The sequence below is a fragment of the Ctenopharyngodon idella genome, chromosome 4 (assembly GCF_019924925.1).
Source record: "Ctenopharyngodon idella isolate HZGC_01 chromosome 4, HZGC01, whole genome shotgun sequence".
NCBI lineage: Eukaryota > Metazoa > Chordata > Actinopteri > Cypriniformes > Xenocyprididae > Ctenopharyngodon > Ctenopharyngodon idella.
The window spans coordinates 23,709,043-23,728,318 of NC_067223.1; the positions used below are offsets into that span (position 1 = coordinate 23,709,043).

A 19,276-nucleotide genomic window follows, 5' to 3' on the forward strand; every position below is an offset into this window, starting at 1 on the left:
AGTTTCGTCTGATGCCATTTTTGTCTGAGGCCGTTTCGTCTGATGCATAATTGTACGAGACCTGACACTGATGTTGTTTTTCCTGGGACCTGAAGCCTTTCCGTCTAAAGCATGATGCCGTTTTGTCCAATGACTGAAGCATTTTAGTCTGAGGCATGATGCCTTTTCGTAATATGACTGAAGTCTGTGGATGTCCTAAAATGTCCACTGTACCTGAGGCCTTCATAATAATGTTGATGAGAATGCTGTGTTGCATTGTCTTTGTGTTGATGTAGAAACAGAGAAACCACAGGCAGTGTGCTGTTGGTTACAATCATTCTGTGGTTAAAAAAAAAAAGAAGCCGTTTTAAAGATTTCAAAACATCGAAACTCGAGGAAAAAGTTTAAAAGAACACAAAAGCACTATTGAAATATCTTAAAAAACATCATAGTAAAATGTGTGGCATGTGCTGATTTTAATCACATTAAAAAGACATGAAAAACACTTTAATCACATTTATTCCACTCTGACCAAAGTGTGCATGTACATTTTTGCAGGCAACTTAAACAAACATGCAACAGAAGAACACAGATTTCAAGCACAATTAAGTTAAATTTTCTCATCAATTTTGATTTCACTGGATTAAGTAAAGTGAATTTTCTCTCACGTATAACTGTACTGTGCTAATTTGAACCCGGCTGCTACATCTAACCACACTACCACAATAGTGACCCCTAGGAAGAGCTTTTCGTTATGCAAATATATTGGTTTTAACAGGAAGGGTGTCACATGCTCTTGTACTGTGACATACTTTGCCACTTATTGGTCTCAACTACTAAAAGTAGAGTCTCAAATAGCAGAGAACTACAGAGGTCTTCAGGGGTCCAAAAATCCATACCCGAACCCGAAGAGATCTGTAAATGTGCTACATGGAACCGACCCGGGCCCGACTATTATTTTGAAAGTTGGACCCGGACCTGGCCGGGAAGACACAGACCCGACTGGACCCGATCGGCACATATTCCACAGCAAATTGCTATTAATAAGTCAATAAACAAGTTGCGATAATAAAACGTTTTGTCTTACATTTGACGGTTTGCCCTTTTTAATGATCGCTTGTTCAGTGACATGGCCGCTGACGTTAGCGTTACTTATTTGCGATCATTTCTGTGCTCTCTGAGCCGAGTCTGACCAAACTTTAGATATAACAAGACGGTTCATTCATAATATTATTATAAAAATAGAGAAAGAGAAAGAAAGTGCGCTTGCATGAGACTGCACATGCGCGTTAGCTGGAGCAACCTGAAACATAAGCTTTTAAACGCATTTTGAGCATCATAGAAAACATTCATGTGATAGTTCATCTCAGATTTTGTTGTTGATTTGAAATATGTTATTTAAATGTGAGTGTGCAAGGCTGCAAGCAGTTTTTGAGATTTTAAGTTTGTTTGCATTACTGTTGCGCACAATAGGAATAGAAAAACTCGATGATCACCATTCGCTTGCATTAACTCCGCTCACTCCGCTTCTGATGGCTGGGGTCACTCGTGTTTTTTTCACCTTATTTCCTGGCTCATACTTTGGAAGTTACAAAACACATGCACAGCGCTCACTGACTCTGAACACGGCCAGGTGATCTCCGAATCAGATCAGCTTGGGTAAACACACAATGTTAAACGGACCCGGGAACCAAAGTAAAAGATTGGGACCCGACCCGGACCCGGCTGACCTTTTAAAATATAGACTTGGGTCCCAGGTACTCTTTGTAGAGTACAGAGTAGAAACACATGTAGCTTCCATCATGTGAACAAAAAATGCCTCAACCTGTTTATGGCAATATAAACCACTGAACAAAGAGAAACCATACAGTTACACATACAACACAAACATACAATTAGAAAACTGAGAAAACATTTATCTTGATGTTTGTCATTTTCAGGAAGTGTTTGTGTGAAGATCAGAAGCTCCAGAGCAGCTGCAGTGTGTTTGGTGCTGCTGTGTGTTCTTCTGCTGACTGCAGTCATAGTGCTGTGTGTCACGTTCACTCTAGAGAGACGACAGTTAATATCCAAGAATGAAAACCTTCAAATGAGTCTTGGTAAACTGGGTGAGTTTCTTTTGTCATTTTAGTAGTTGCTACAGAGCAGGAATATAATCTAGGTTAGTATTCATAGGTGTTTGTATGTCAAGTGTAATTCTAGTGCACATATTCACAGCATGGAAAGAGTCTATAGTACAAAATAAATTCACTAACACTTTATTTCGATTGTCCACTTTACACATTCTACTGACTACAAGTAACTTTACAACTACATGTCAACTAACTCTCATTAGAGTATCAGCAGACTGTCTGCTTCATATTTGCTGACACTTTATTTTGATGCTGAATACAAGTAACTTTACAGCTACATGTCAGTTTATTCTACTGATCCCGACCCTACCCTAACAGTCTACTGATACTCTAATGAGAGTTATCTGACTGCAGTTGCAAAGTTATTATAGTTAGTCCATGTCTAAAGTGAACCATCAAAATAAAGTGAACCATAAATTCAAATGGAAAACCTATTTACAATGTAAAATGTAAAGAATGTACAAATGTTTCCTCTTTTTAGGATAATTATAACAATTTTGTGGAATCCCTAGATTTGGAGTGTAGGTACAATCCCTTTGAATACTATTGAGATTGTGTTCATAACTGACACTTGTTAAGTGACGTGTTAGGGTTTAGTGACTTATTTTAAAAGAGATAGTTACCACCCACTAACACTAAAGTTCACAGATGAACGAGACAAGTTAAAAAGACTGAAAAAAGTGCTAATAGTTAAACTGGTTGTGTTTACAGATGGATGGATTTATTATCAATCCAGTCTTTACTTCATTTCCTCTGAGAAGAGGAACTGGGCTGAGAGCAGAAGATACTGTACAGAGAGAGGAGCAGATCTGATCATCATAAACAACAGAGAGGAACACGTGAGTGAAAGAGTGAAAGTGTGTTTAGCTTCTAACCATAAATAATTAAATTTATCTGTGTTATTATTCTTAGGAATTTGTCAGTAACAGTTCTGATAGTGTCTGGATTGGTCTGACTGACAGTGATGTAGAGGGCAGATGGAAATGGGTTGATGGCAGCGCACTGACCTCTGGGTGAGAAATCACTGAATTTAACTAATTATTATCTAATAAATGATCATATCTCACAGTCAGTATCATATCACACAGAAAGCAGCACTGAACATCTAATGCTGATCTGTTCTAGCAGGTTCTGGGCGTCTGGAGAGCCTAATAATTACAGAGGTGATGAAGACTGTGCTTTGACTCTTCAACAGGATGGAATGATTATCCATGTAAAAAAGCATTAAGATGGATCTGTGAGAAGATTATTTTTAAATGACACATTTCAATAAATATGTGAGCAGAGTGTATTATGAACACACAAGCAACTATAATAATGTAATAAAGCCAAATGTAATAACTGCACATAATGTAATGAGTATTACATTACTAATAACTTAAAACATAAAAAACTATTAGTCATCTACAAAAAAAATGCATCTCTATAGAGAATCATATCACTAAAATTATAGTTTTTGTAGGAAATAAAAAAAGTTATGACAATCATTTAAATTTTTATTTCTCAAAAATGATTACAAATGTATAATGACAGTTAGAAAGCAGAAGCTTTATTTTATTAATTTAGTGTATAAAACTTAAAATGTGTTTCAACTCAAATTGATGGAGCACATCATAATCACAAAGTTAGTAAAGTCTTTATGAAATTGTTGAGTTCACAATGCAGCCTAATAAGCCGACTTTTCTTTTAATGTAATAGTTTGATTACTCTTTATTTTAAGATGTCTTAGAGTGAAATTATACATTTAAGTACTGAGTAATATCAATAACAACATGTACTTACTATATGGTTAGGAACAGAGTTTGGTTTAGGGTTAGTTTCGTGTATAATTTAATTATGCATAACTTACTGTTATAGTACTGTAAAATAAAGTATTACTGCTAGTTTTACATTAAACTATTATTAAACTATAATTGTGCTGAAATGTATTAATATCAAATGTATTACAGTGAACTGTCATTACATTGAAAGTTGCTATAGTGTGTTCATTATATAATAAATTTCTCCTACAAAAACCTGATATGTGAAATTATCACATTGAAAAATCATTACATGAGCTTAAGATATTTTTTTTTTTTAGAAAATGACTACATTTATGAAGAATTTATTACATTAATAATGTAATACTTATTACATTGTGCATTTATTACATTACGCTTTATTATATTATGAGCTGAACTCCTAAATCACAATTACTGTGACTTAAATTCATGTTACTGTTTGAAAGGCACTTTTCTTTATTATGCTGTTCTGTAATAAACTAAATGTAATATTAAAGCTTTAAAATTGAATTATCACTATCACAGCAAACTTTTATGTATTCAAATTTGAGATACATACCCAACAAAATTCATCATTGATATGAATCAGATGTAAAAGTGTGTATGAATTTAAACTCTGCTACAATGTGTGATTTGACAGGAATTTCATGTTTGATTAGTTACTATTTCACAGGGCCGCATAACAGTAGACGGGGCTGAAGCCCCAGGGCCCGAGCAAGGAGGAAGCCTGTGGTTAGGGCTGTCATGATAATCGCAATATTGTAATATTATGATAATGACAAGCCAACAAGCCAAACCGCAAGCAACTGCCACAACCACAATGTTCACGTTTTTTCTCTTCAGAAGGCTATGCTCTTCTTGTTTTAAACAATGCATGTGTAGCAAATGAGCTCAAAAGGGAAATATGAATAATTATAAATGTTTGGATCAGTTAATATAATTAACTTGATGTAGCTGAATTAATATTACAATCAATTAATCTGTTCATCCAGCGAACACTCAGTATTGATCATCTATCAACTCTCAGAAAGAATATTTTTCTTGGCAACAGAAAAATTGAGATTGATTGATTATTGATATTTTGAAGATATTTTTTATTACAAATATTAAGGATAATCACAAATGCTTTGTGCATATAACCTAGCGGTACAGTTGAGGTCAAGTGTACATAAACCTCACAGAATGTTAATAATTTTAACAATAATAGGGATGAAAAAAATTGCCTGTTTTTATTTAGTGTTTCCCTGAACAAGCTATTTCACATAATAGATGTTTACATATAGACCACGAGACAAAATAATAGATGAATTTACACAAAATTAATCCATTCAAAGGTTTATATTTACTTGAATCTTAATACTGCGTGTTGTTTTCTGCAGAGAGATCGGGACGATTCAAAGGGCCCTGGTCAGACAGGGGGTCCATTCAACATATTTTGTATTAAAGCAAGAGTTCAGAACTGTCAATTTGATTTATGAGGTCCAACAACACCTGATGAACATGTCTATCATTGTTTGTCGGCGTCTGTCTGTGATGTGAATTGGCCTTTAGGCGCTTCACTATCCAGACAGTCCATTTTCAGCACAGATCAGAGCATGTGTGGAACACCACTTTACTGAACTGCACCAAAGACTTTATATACAGAAAGACGGTGCTCACATATTACTTAGAAATGGGAGAAAGTGCAATGCGTAATATGGCAGAATAAGTCCCGCCTTCTAAATAAAAGAGCTGATTGGTAAAGTCTACGCAGTTGCTGCTGTTAAAAGCTGCAGTTTCTGGTGTTTTGAGACTGTTACGTAGTGCTCCGAGACTGAGTGAAGATACAAATGGAGCTTGTATTAGAGGGACAATCCAGAACAGTTATCCAAATACAGGCAATGGGTCAAGCACAGGAAGGCAGTCCAAACAAACAAACAACACTTCAGGGAACTCAGGCAAAAGGGGAATTCAAGAAACAAGAAACCAGGGAGAATGCCCAGAATTACAACACAACAACATACAAAACCTTGCAGTGAATGATAGAATGAACCAGACTTATATACAGAGTTAACAAGGCTAATGAGCAACAGCTGAATGTAAACATGGCTGATTAGACTGGGCAAAGGATTATGGGGAATGGAGTCCGTGATAGTGTGGTAATTGTCCGGGTTGGAGTGCCTTCTGGTGGTAATCCCGGGCACTCTCACTAGTGATCGTGACAGAGAAGCACTCAGGACTGCACATGCGCATTTCTTGGTCTTGCCTGGAAAACAAGCTTTTTTTTTTCTTTTCTGACGGCTGCGTTCACACAACAGCAGAATACAGATGTCATATGTCATATGAAACTAAAGTGACTTCCTTTCAGGACTACAAATGAATTTTGTGAGTAAATTCATTAAACAGGGGGAGTCTAAATATGCAAGAAACAAGCAGGAACACTGTGATAATGAGAAGCAACTTTCCCTAGCAATGTCGAGCAACCAGCAGAAATACTCTAGAAACCAGATCGAAAACCCTCATCTTTATTACTTCTGTTAATGTCAGTAGGTGTTATTCATGACTATCTTCCAATTAAAGGAATGTTTTGGTGTCAAAACTAGTTTAGCTCAAATTTAATTGACAGAATTTGTAGCATAATGCTGATTACCACAACAAAAAGGACTTAACTTTGTACTTCAGCCTTTACATATAATGACACTGAGTGATTCTGTGATAAATGCATTTAAATGTGCACAATCTGTATTGTTAAAAAATCTTTTCAGTTACCTTTGAAGTTCCTTAATGCATAAATACTTGAAACATTTCCACAGAACAGTTCCTTTTGCATTAATACAATCAATACACACAAACACAGATGAGGAACAAAACACACTTCACTCCAGAGGAGAAACTAGTACTAGTTCGTTGGCATCTTGAAGACACTAAAACTGTCTGAAAGTGTAAATGAAAATATAGAAAGGAGAACAACCTGCAAAATGAACAGAAAAGATGGACAGACCACTAATATCTACGAAAATGATGACGTTATAAAAGGTAAAATTGGAAAAGAGATCACAGACTCAACACAAAGAAAATAATCTGAATTCACAAGTACTGAAATTAATAATTCACTCAGTTTTCATGCTTTCAGTTAATGTGTGCTGTGTTATGTGGATAAACAAAGAGAATAATATCATGTTTGTTATTCTACAGGAAGTGTTTGTGTGAAGATCAGAAGCTCCAGAGCAGCTGCAGTGTGTTTGGTGCTGCTGTGTGTTCTTCTGCTGACTGCAGTCATAGTGCTGTGTGTCACGTTCACTCAAGAGAGACGACAGTTAATATCCAAGAATGAAAACCTTCAGATGACTCTTGGTAAACTGGGTGAGTTTCTTTTGTCATTTTAGTAGTTGCTACAGAGCAGGAATATAATCTGGTTAGTATTCATAGGTGTTTGTATGTCAAGTGTAATTCTAGTGCACATATTCACAGCATGGAAAGAGTCTATAGTACAAAATAAATTTGTTAACACTTTATTTCGATTGTCCACTTTACACTTTCCACTGACATGTAGTTGTAAAGTTACTTGTAGTCAGTTTATTCTACTAATCCAGACCCTAACCCTACAAAAGATACTGTACAGAGAGAGGAGCAGATCTGATCATCATAAACAACAGAGAGGAACAAGTGAGTGAAAGAGTGAAAGTGTGTTTAGCTTCTAACCATAAATAATTAAATGTATCTGTGTTTTTATTCTTAGGAACTTGTCAGTAACAGTTCTGATAGTTTCTGGATTGGTCTGACTGACAGTGATGTGGAGGGCAGATGGGAATGGGTTGATGGCAGCGCACTGCACTTTAATTTGCCTCACCACAAACAACTCTATGATATATTATTTTTTTAAATATTTGAAACATACATATATACATATAGAATGCTGCATTAAACAATTTTGTAAGGGGAAAAAAATAAATAATAAATCAGCTCCATTGCAGATTCTATGGAGCTAGAATTATGACAATAGTATTTGAATTTGAATTGTGTAAATTTGAATTATAGACAAGTGTAATTTAATAAAATTGAATATTATGTGGCATTTTACATAGTTCTGAATTAGATTTTTTAAAACTTGAATATTAAACATTTGAAATTGAACACAACTGAAATGTTTTCATGGCAGAATTTTATAGACATGTATTTTCAAACAGCAGATTTTTCATTCTGAAATTTTAGACTGTAAATATCCAGTTTTTAAAAATACAGCTTCAAGTTTTCAAGATAAAGAAGAAATTCAGAACATCAAATTCAATATTGTAAATTCAAAGCGCAGAAATTCAGATAGTATAGAAAGTAGGTCAGAGGCCATCCGCAGGGAAGAGTAGAGGCTCTCAGAAGAGTCGAACGCAGAATTTCGGCCAAATACAGAGTCTATGCTTAAACATTTATGAGCTGTATTTATATGTTAGGCTGAAATGAAACATTTGTCTAAGTTTCTCTATTGTTTGTTTTAAAGTATATTTGGTGTGAAAGTGATTAGCATGCTACTGTGTCTAGAACCCATTGATTATAATCAGTAATATAATGTATGATGTAATGTAATGATATTTTACATAAATGAAGTTTACATATAGTCCACAAGACAAAAAAAATAAATAAAAAAAATAGCTGAATTTATTAAAATAACCCCATTCAAAAGTTTGTGAACCATTGATTCTTAATACTGTGTGTGGTTACCTGGATGATCTACGACTGTTTTTCTGTTGTGTGATGGTTGTTCATGAGTCCCTTGTTTATCCTGAACAGTTAAATTGAGCTCTGTTCTTCAGAAAAAATCCTTGTAGATTCTTCAGTTTTCCACCATCTTTTGCATATTTGAACCCTTTCCAGCAGTGACTGTATGATTTTGAGATCCATCTTTTCACACTGAGGACAACTGAGGGACTCAAACACAACTATTAAAAAAAAAAAAAAAAGTTCAAACATTCACTGATGAACAGGATGCATCAAGAGCTGGGGGGTGAAAACTTTTTGAATTTGAAGATCAAGGTAAATTGTACTTAATTTGTCTTCCGGGAAACATGTAAGTATCTTCTGTTGTTTCCAAAGGGCAGTACTAATAAACAAAAAATAATAATAATAATAAAAAAATAATATAATAATAATAATAAATATTATATATATATATATATTTTTTTTTTTTATAAAGAAAGTTTTCGAGCTGCCGCCATTGAAGTTTTAAGCAGTTCATAAGCCGCTCCGTAACCAGCGATTGGTGGCGCGATCCCTGACGTCAGACCCTTACACCAGCAGATTGATGGACTGATCGTCCAATCAGAAGTCACACCTGAAAAAGAGTACACAGACACGCACACATATGCAGCAGCAACTACATAGCACAGTGTACGTAACACCTTGTTTAAAAAAAACAATGTGTGGGAGTGTGTTCATGTGCAGTATGCATTTCCAAACTGAGGATGTTTACATCTCATCTCATCTTGAACCTGCTGAAATGTTCCTGTAAATATATTTCCTTTCCAAATGTGCATTTCCCCAGTAACCTGCCACAGTCCAGTGCTTGTTCTAAACGTTGTAGAGGAATTTTTATTGCTTATCATTTATTCTCCTGATTTATAAATTGATGCATTGATACTTGTTTTCTCTGTCTTGTGTATCATTTAAAACAACTTGTTCAGTGGAAAATTACTGCTAATGCTGTTCTCTTTTAAGAAACGCCTCTGAAACTAACAAAGGAAGTGAGGCAAAGGTGCAAATGTGTTTGTCTTGACAGCTTGGACTTCAATAAGGCATCTGCTAAGTTTCAGACCCCGCTCTTTTTTTCAATGTTTATGATCCTAATATAGTACCGTGTTATGATTGGTTTGGGGTAACAAGGAACAATAAGAGGGGTATATAAGACAGCCGCACTGGGTGAGGGTGTTCTTCTCTGTAGAACTGTGTAGAAATCTTCTTTAAACAACCTTCTTGCAAGAATAAAATCAACAAAGACATTTCCTGAGTGTTTGTTTCATTACATTCTCACCACTGAAAGAATAAAGAACTTTTCCACAACAGCCAACAAGTCACTATGAAATCAAAATCAACTATTCTTTATAATTTTACGGAATATTGCAGTATTTATGAATGATTTATCAATGCACATCACATTTAAAATTGCCCCCATAATCTTAAATTAAAATAACTTCCCCTCCCTGTTGCAATGACATCTCTTCTCTTCTCTGATGACGTGTTTACTGGAGCGAGAGCGGGACAACCTGTCAATCACATGATATTACAACAATGGCAGAGTTTTACTTGGATATACATCACAAAAGGGAAGAAAAGACTATCACAATTAAAGCTGCAAGCAGCGATGAAAGGGCCCTCGCACCCGGGCTCACCGCCACCCGTTGGCCTTAGAAAAACAGTGACCGACATGCATGTAAGAAATATGAATACAGAAGAATTGCGTTAAATGTCTACGAGAAGTTAATCACAGTGTAAAATATGACATTTCCTGTTGCCCACAGGTGGCGCTATGACTGTAATTGAATATTGCCATGTAGATGTCTTCAGGTCAGGACTCTAATAAAACATGTGAAGTTTTGGCAGATCAGACATTGTATGCCCGAGTTACAACAACTTCCTGTTTCATGGCGAAACATCAAAATTTGTCAGGCCGCCACGGACACGCCCTTCAGCGAAAACTCTAGATCTTCACAATTTAATGTTGCAAAGGCCTTTAGATTAGACTGACCAAATATGACATTGATCTGATTAAAGCTCTAGGAGGAGTTTGTTAAAGTACGTGTGGAAATGGCAAAAATTGCACAAATTTTGCAGAGAAAATTCACAATATCTCACTTCCTGTTGGTTTTCAGATTTCGTACCAAGAGACTTTTTTGTAGGGAATGGGCTGTTACATGTGCGTGAAACATAGCGCAAGGGGCACTTCATTGAAATTTTGTAGGTGGCGCTATCGAGCTATTTTGCCACACCTAATTCTGAAACCCATAACAGACGTAAATTTTCACCACTTCTGATGCGTGTGCAAAGTTTCATGGGTTTTTAAACATGTTTAGGCCCTCAAAAAAGCGATTCATTTGCCAGAAGTGAAAGAATAATAAGAAGAAACGGAGCAATTCCAATAGGGTCCTCACACCATCAGTGCTCGGGCCCTAACTACTGTTTCACGTCAAAGGGTCTGATGTCATGTTTTTGTTTTCACACACTGACCGCAAGTTTGTTTGTCACTGGCTTTAAAAAGAAGACGAGTGCTGACTACATCTACAACGAACAAGGAACAAGATCATTTAATGTTTGACGGTTAAAGAGCAGAAATGTCTGATGGTATTTATGAAGATGTGATCAGGACTGAGTCTGAGAGAATGAACACAGACAGAATGGAGATGACAGTGGTAATCTATGAGAGTGCAGAATGTGTGAGAGATCATGACTTCAGGACAGAGACAAACACACTCCAACCACTTCAGCGTACAGGTAATCACATTCATTACTTTGATCAAATCATCAGAGTCTGCACATGTTCAGTCATCTAATGTCATTCCTGTGGTGTTCAGAAGTGATTGTGTGAAGATCAGAAGCAGCTACAGTGTGTTTGGTTCTGCTTTGTGTTCTTCTGATGCTATTGTAGGATTTAATAACTAACCATTTGTATATGGTTTTGGAGAGAGAAAAAACTGACTAAAATGTTTACTCAGCCTGTGTGTTTCAGTTAGGATGGTCAGTCCGATTGTATGAGACCTGACGCTGACGTTGTTTTTCCTGAGACTTGAAGCATTTCCATGTAAGGCATGATGCTGTTTTGTCCAATGACTGAAGCCTTTTAGTCTGAGGCATGATGCCTTTTTGTAATATGACTGAAGTCTGTGGATGTCCTAAAATGTACACTGTACCTGAGGCCTTCATAATAATGTTGATGAGAATGCTGCTCTATCTTTGTGTTGGTGTAGAAACAGAGAAACCACAGGCTTGACTTTACAGACATAGTGCTGTTAGTTACAATCGTTCTGTGGCAAACAAATGAAGATGTTTAGAAGATTTCACATAGGACCTTGAGGAAAAAGCTTAAAAGAACACAAAAGCACTATTGAAAGTATCATAAAATATGACCATATGACCTGTGGGTTCATTCTAAGTCTTGTGTAGTCATATGATATCTTTGTGTGAAGAACAAACTGAAATTTAAGTTATTTATTGATGATCTTCTCCTGTGAGCTGTTCAACGATACAACTGAATCAGAGTCGTGATTTCATTTACATCCACCCTGAAAATGCAGTTATATTGAGATTGAGGCAATATTGTGATTAAACTTGACCTCATGTAAACGTAATTCTTCAATGAAATTGATTCGACTAATCTCATAATCATAGTAAAATGTGTGGCATATGCTGATTTTAATCACATTAAAAAGACACACAAACACTTTAATCACCAGTGGTCTCAAACTCAATTCCTGGAGGGCCACAGCTCTGCACAGTTTAGCTCCAACTAGCTCCAGCTCACACCTGTTTGGAAGTTTCTAGTAATTCTGAAGACCTAAGCTGGATCAGGTGTGTTTGATCAGAGTCGGAGCAAAACTGTGCAGAACTGTGGCCCTCCAGAAATTGAGATTGAGACCACTGTTAATCACATTTATTTCTTTGACACTTTATTTTAAACTTTACCCGACTGCTACATCTAACCACACTACCACAAGTGTGATTTCCCCCCCCCCAAACAGCTCAGTGTAAATCCCCGCCCTGCAACCAGTTTCATTGACTGAGGTTACAGTGACGGGTAGGTTTAGGGATCAGGGTTGGGTGTAGGTAATCGTTTACTGTAATTGACATGGCCAATTAAATGTTTAGAATCGGCTCCAGGGCGGGATTTCCGCTGAACTGGTTTGGGGTAAAAAATCATGCCTACCACAATAGTGCCCTCTAGGAAGAGCTTTTTGTTATGCAAATATATTGGATTAACAGGAAGGGTGTCACATGCTCTTGTACTGTGACATACTTTGCTATTTGAGACTCTACTTTTAGTAGTTGAGGCCAATAAGTGGCAGAGGACTACAGAGTAGAAACACATGTAGCTTCCATCATGTGAACAAAAATGTCTCAGCCTGTTCATGGCAATATAAACACTGAACCAGGAGAAATCATACAGTTACACATACAACACAAACATACAATTAGGAAACTGAGAAAACATTTATCTTGATGTTTGTCATTTTCAGGAAGTGATTGTGTGAAGATCAGAAGCTCCAGAGCAGCTGCAGTGTGTTTGGTGCTGCTGTGTGTTCTTCTGCTGACTGCAGTCATAGTGCTGTGTGTCCACATCCATACAAAGAGCTCAAACGACACACCAGAGACACACCAGCTACTAACTAACATCGTCAACCTCTCAGAAGAGAGAGACGAGCTACTGACCATGATTACCAACCTCAAAGAAGAGAGAGATGGGCTGAAAATAAATACCAAAAACCTGACCAATGAGAGAGACCAGCTAAAATTGGAGAAAAATGATCTTCAAATGAGTCTTGGTAAACTGGGTGAGTTTCTTTTGTCATTTTAGTAGTTGCTACAGAGCAGGAATATAATCTGGTTAGTATTCATAGGTGTTTGAATGTCAAGTGTTATTCTAGTGCACATATTCACAGCATGGAAAGAGTCTATAGTACAAAATAAATTCACTAACACTTAATTTCAATTGTCCACTTTACAACTACATGTCAGTTTATTCTACTAATCCAGACCCTAACCCTACCCTAACAGTCTACTGATACTCTAATGAGAGTTATCTGACTGCAGTTGCAAAGTTATTATAGTTAGGCCATGTCTAAAGTGAACCATCAAAATAAAGTGAACCATAAATTCAAATGGAAAACCTATTTACAATGTAAAAATGTAAAGAAAGTACAAATGTTTCCTCTTTTTAGGATAATTATAATAACAATTTTATGGAATTCCTAGATTTGGAGTGTAGGTACAATCCCTATGTGTGGCGTTACGAACTAATAAATTATACAGACTACGCTACCCGGAGGCTATTTCCGGGACTGCCCTCAACATTAAGGCACACAGGTTCGTCACGACTGGGTCAGGTATCAGACCAGAGTTGAGTTTAAAACAAAAACTTTATTCAAAACGGATTCAATTTGATTCACCGTATCAAATAGTTAAAAATAAAACAAACAAGACATCCCACTTCAGGGTGGGGGAAGGCCTGGCGTCCTTTAAGCAGAGAGAACACAGCACTCGCGCGTGCACACACGCACCACAGCACAACACGGCACACCTCACTGTGAACACTGCAGGTAAAAGGCCCACCACCACAAGATGCTACACTGCTGCCGCCGGCCGCCCCACTCCTGAAGGGAAAAGAAACAAACACATAATTTAAAACACATAAATTGGACCAAACATCACATACAACAACCTGATTCTCAACACAGTCAGCTATCCAAAAATACTGCTGGTTACTTAGAGCGCCCCAGCTACTGGGTTACCAGCAGGCTACAATAGGCAAAACGCCAGTAAAAATGATCACAGAGACACATGTACAAAAAAAGGGATGCATGTCACAAAAGGAAACAAAGAAAAATAATTCAACTGGGTTGATCAGAAAACAAAAGAAATTATACTACAAACTCAAACCAATAACAAAAAAAGTAGAAACCAAAAAGAAAGATCAATAAGAATAATACCAAGCAAAAGAAGAAAAAAATAATAGAAAACAAACAATTAAATCAAACACAATAACCCAAAAAAAAGAAAATGATGAAAGTGACAGTCAGGTAGTAGCTACCCTGTCGCACGCCACTTTTAGATCAGTTACTCACGGTACTATTGAAAATAAGCACCATACCCCAAGTCCAGACCGCAGTCCAGCTGATCCTGTAAGTATTTAAATGCGGCAATGATACACTGTTAACATACGGAAGCGTCAAAATGTTAATCAACTGTTAATCCAGCGTCACCGCATACAGTGCAGATGGAAGATAACACAGCTCCAGAGACCAGATATGTAGAAGAAGATACACAGCTGAGCAAAGCGAAGCAGACAAGAGAGATGACGCAGCGTGAAGCAGCTGTAGGTAGATAAAGCAGGTAATCAGGCAAACATCAAAGCAGGGTCAAACGATGCACATAGCGCAGAAAAGCCACACAGCAAGCGACAAGCCCACTACAGCAGCCCACTGTAACGTCCCTTGCACATTGGCCCGCACCTTAAATAGGGGAAACATACTTTAATCACCCGATCATGAAAACCCATATAAAGTTAATAGTAAAGTCAACGTCAACACATACCTGTACTGAGACTCACGAAGCACGGATGCAGATGTATAATAAGAATGTCTCCATTACACGCAGCTATTAAAGGGCTTCCCGAAAAGCTCCTCAGTCCACCCTTAAATAAAATCGGTTCATAAAACCCAGTGTAATAAACCATAAGCATTGCAAACCACTCACTGCCAACACTCCTACCTCGCCACCATCCACACGAAAACCCGGAAGTACGGCGGCTCGCTCGCTGACACAAAACAAACGCACACACATAACGCAAACCGAAACGATTTTATAGGCAGGTAAATGACCCTCAATCAGACCACGCCCTCAATTTGCTGGATGACGTCAGGGGAGGGCAGATCGTACTGCTACACTATGAATACTATTGAGATTGTGTTCATAACTGACACTTGATGTGTTTGGGTTACGTGACTTATTTTAAGGGTGTTTTCACACCTAGTTCATTTGAGCCCTCCAAACGCTCGCTGTTCAGTGTGTAAATGTGAACAAACCAAGTGATCTCAAAAGAGATAGTTACCACCCGCTAACACTAAAGCTCACAGATGAACGAGACAAGTTAAAAAGACTGAAAAAAGTGCTAATAGTTAAACTGGTTGTGTTAACAGATGGATGGATTCACTATCAATCCAGTCTTTACTTCATTTCCTCTGAGGAGAGGAACTGGACTGAGAGCAGAAGATACTGTACAGAGAGAGGAGCAGATCTGATCATCATAAACAACAGAGAGGAACAAGTGAGTGAAAGTGTGTGTGTGTGTGTGTGTGTGTGTGTGTGTGTGTGTGTGTGCACGTTTTTATGATTTATGAGGACACAAATTTGTATAATGACATGGGTATCGCTCTGGTATTACGATGTAAACATGAAATATGAGGACATTTCATGAGTCCTCATATTTAAAATAGCTTTAAAAACACACTAAACAACATTTTATTAAAAATGTAAAAATGCAGAATGTTTTCTGTGAGGGGTAGGTTTAGGGGTAGGGGTAGTGTTGGGGGAGAAAATGTACAGTATAAAAACCATTACGCCCATGCAATGTCCTCACTAAGAAGAAAACCTGTGTGTGTGTGTGTGTGTGTGTGTGTGTTTAGCTGCTGCCTGTAAATGATGAAATGTATCTGTGTTTTTATTCTTAGGAATTTGTCAGTAAACGTTCTGATGATTTCTGGATTGGTCTGACTGACAGTGATGTAGAGGGCAGATGGGAATGGGTTGATGGCAGCACACTGACCTCTGAGTGAGAAATCACTGAATTTAACTGATTATTATCTAATAAATGATCATATCTCACAGTCAGTATCATATCACACAGGAAGCAGCACTGAACATCTAATGCTGATCTGTTGATGCAGGTTCTGGTGGTCTGGAGAGCCTAATAATTACAGAGGTGATGAAGACTGTGCTTCGACTCATTCAACAGGATGGAATGATTATCCATGTAATACAGCATTAAGATGGATCTGTGAGAAGATTATTTTTAAATGACACATTTCAATAAATATGCGAGCAGAATCCATTATGAACACACAAGAAACTATAATAATGTAATAAAGCACAATGTAATAACTGCACATTATGTAATGAGTATTACATTACTAATAACTTAAAACATAAAAAACATTTTTGTTCCCTTGCCATATTTTTTAAAATCTAATCTAAACCTTAAACTATCTACAAATTGCACCAGATTTAAATATACATCAAATTATTACTACTACTAGTACTAACGTACATTATATGAGTTATATTGCATATTTGGACTACGTAGGAAACAGATATATATTTAAAAGCACAGACATGACAGTCTTGTCAAGTAATTGTAAAAACTTCCGGTTAAAGCTCCGTCACTTCCAGTTTAGTCCGAATACAGATACAAATCATCTGGAGATTGTTGCAGATACAGGTTCCACTGCACGCTCCTAATATAAATGCTGTTAATCATTGATACCTAAAATAATTACCAAAGGTAATTAATAGAACCTTATTGTGAAGTGTTATTAATGTCCTTTTTCTGATCTACAAAAGATTTACAGCAGACATGAAGATTATAGTATCAAATGAGTACTGAATTCTTATACATAACCCAAATCATCTGAATAACAACCTGTGAAGAAATAACGTTACGTTTACCTCAGGAAGATTTGGCCAATAATGACTTTAGTTCAGTAGTTATCTACAAAAATGAAGGAAAAAAAAAAAAAATAAAATTATAAATAGTTTTGTAGGAAATTAAAAAAAAAAAAAAATGACAATCATTTAAATTTTTATTTCTCAAAAATGATTACAAACATATAATTACAGTTAGAAAGCAGAAGCTTTATTTTATTGATTTAGTGTATAAAACTTAAAATGTGTTTCAACTCAAATTGATGGAGCACATCATAATCACAAAGTTAGTAAAGTCTTTATGAAATTGTTGAGTTCACAATGCAGCCTAATAAGCCGACTTTTCTTTTAATGTAATAGTTTGATTACTCTTTATTTTAAGATGTCTTAGAGTGAAATTATACATTTAAGTACTGAGTAATATCAATAACAACATGTACTTACTATATGGTTAGGAACAGAGTTTGGTTTAGGGTTAGTTTCATGTATAATTTAATTATGCATAATTTACTGTTATAGTACTGTAAAATAAAGTATTACAGCTAGTTTTACATTAAACTATTATTACAATTGTGCTGAAATGTATTAATATCAAATTTATTACAGTGAACTGTCATTATAGTGAAAGTTGCTATAGTGTGTTCATAATATAATAAATTTCTCCTACAAAAACTGATATGTGAAATTATCACATTGAAAAATCATTACATGAGCTTAAGATTTTTTTTTTTTAGAAAATGACTACATTCATGAAGAATTTATTACATCAATAATGTAATATTTATTACATTGTGCATTTATTACATTACGCTTTATTATATTATGAGCTGAACAACTAAATAAGGCTGAGAAATCACAATTATTGTGACTTAAATTCATGTTACTGTTTGAAAGGCACTTTTCTTTATTATGCTGTTCTGTAATAAACTAAATGTAATATTAAAGCTTTAAAACTGAATTATCAATATCACAACAAACTTTTATGTATTCAAATTTGAGATACATACCCAACAAAATTCATCATTGATATGAATCAGATGTAAAAGTGTGTATGAATTTAAACTTTGCTACAACGTGTGATTTGAGAAGAATTTCATGTATGATTAGTTACTATTTCACAGGGCCGCATTAACAGTAGACAGGGCTGAAGCCCCAGGGCCCGAGCAAGGAGGAAGCCTGTGGTTAGGGCTGTCATGATAACCGCAATATTGTAATATTATGATAATGACAAGCCAACCGCTGACGAATCCAAGCAACTGCCACAACCACAATGTTCACGTTTTTTCTTTTCAGAAGGCTATGCTCTTCTTGTTTTAAACAATGTATGTGTAGGAAATGAGCTCAAAAGGGAAATATGAATAATTATAAATATTTGGATCAGTTAATATAATTAACTTGATGTAGCTGAATTAATATTGATCATCTATCAACTCTCAGAAAGAATATTTTTCTTGGCAACAGAAAAATTGAGATTGATTTATTATTGATATTTTGAAGATGATATTTTTATTACAAATATTAAGCATAATCACAAATGCTTAGTGCATATAATCTAGCGTTACAGTTGAGGTCAAGTGTACATAAACCTCACAGAATGTTAATAATTTTAACAATAATAGGGATGAAAAAAATTGCCTGTTTTTATTTAGTGTTACCCTGAATAAGCTATTTCACATAACAGATGTTTACATATAGACCACAAGACAAAATAATAGATGAATTAACACAAAATTAATCCATTCAAAGGTGTACATTTACTTGAATCTTAATACTGCGTGTTGTTTTCTGCAGAGAGATCGGGACGATTCGAAGGGCCCTGGTCAGACAGGGGGTCCATTCAACATATTTTGTATTAAAGCAAGAGTTCAGAACTGTCAGTTTGAATTATGAGGTCCAACAACACCTGATGAACATGTCTATCATTGTTTGTCAGCATCTGTCGGTGATGTGAATTGGCCTTTAGGTGCTTCACCAACCAGACAGTCCATTTTCGGCACAGATCAGAGCATG

At 36.1% G+C, this 19,276-nt stretch overlaps 1 protein-coding gene and 2 long non-coding RNA genes across 7 annotated transcripts in view; all 3 read left to right on the forward strand.

Moving 5' to 3' along the window:
- The window catches only part of LOC127511275 (uncharacterized), a 53,206-nt gene extending 36,571 nt beyond the window's left edge, over positions 1 to 16,635 (forward strand). For 2 of the 5 annotated variants that reach the window (XR_007929952.1, XR_007929951.1), the window contains exons 2-5: positions 1,920 to 2,087; positions 2,823 to 2,950; positions 3,024 to 3,124; positions 3,240 to 4,402. This is a non-coding gene — a long non-coding RNA (uncharacterized LOC127511275). Of the gene's footprint in view, positions 1 to 1,919; positions 2,088 to 2,822; positions 2,951 to 3,023; positions 3,125 to 3,199; positions 4,403 to 16,512 lie in introns of those variants that run through there. The other 3 variants (XR_007929953.1, XR_007929954.1, XR_007929955.1) reach the window with 3 other exon arrangements.
- The window catches only part of LOC127511454 (C-type lectin domain family 4 member M-like), a 173,901-nt gene that overhangs the window by 126,051 nt on the left and 28,574 nt on the right, over positions 1 to 19,276 (forward strand). The gene's annotated exons all lie outside the window — the stretch shown is intronic.
- On the forward strand, positions 5,049 to 9,845 carry LOC127511310 (uncharacterized). The gene is made up of 3 exons (XR_007929992.1): positions 5,049 to 6,907; positions 7,067 to 7,234; positions 7,611 to 9,845. It is a non-coding gene; the product is annotated as an uncharacterized LOC127511310 (long non-coding RNA).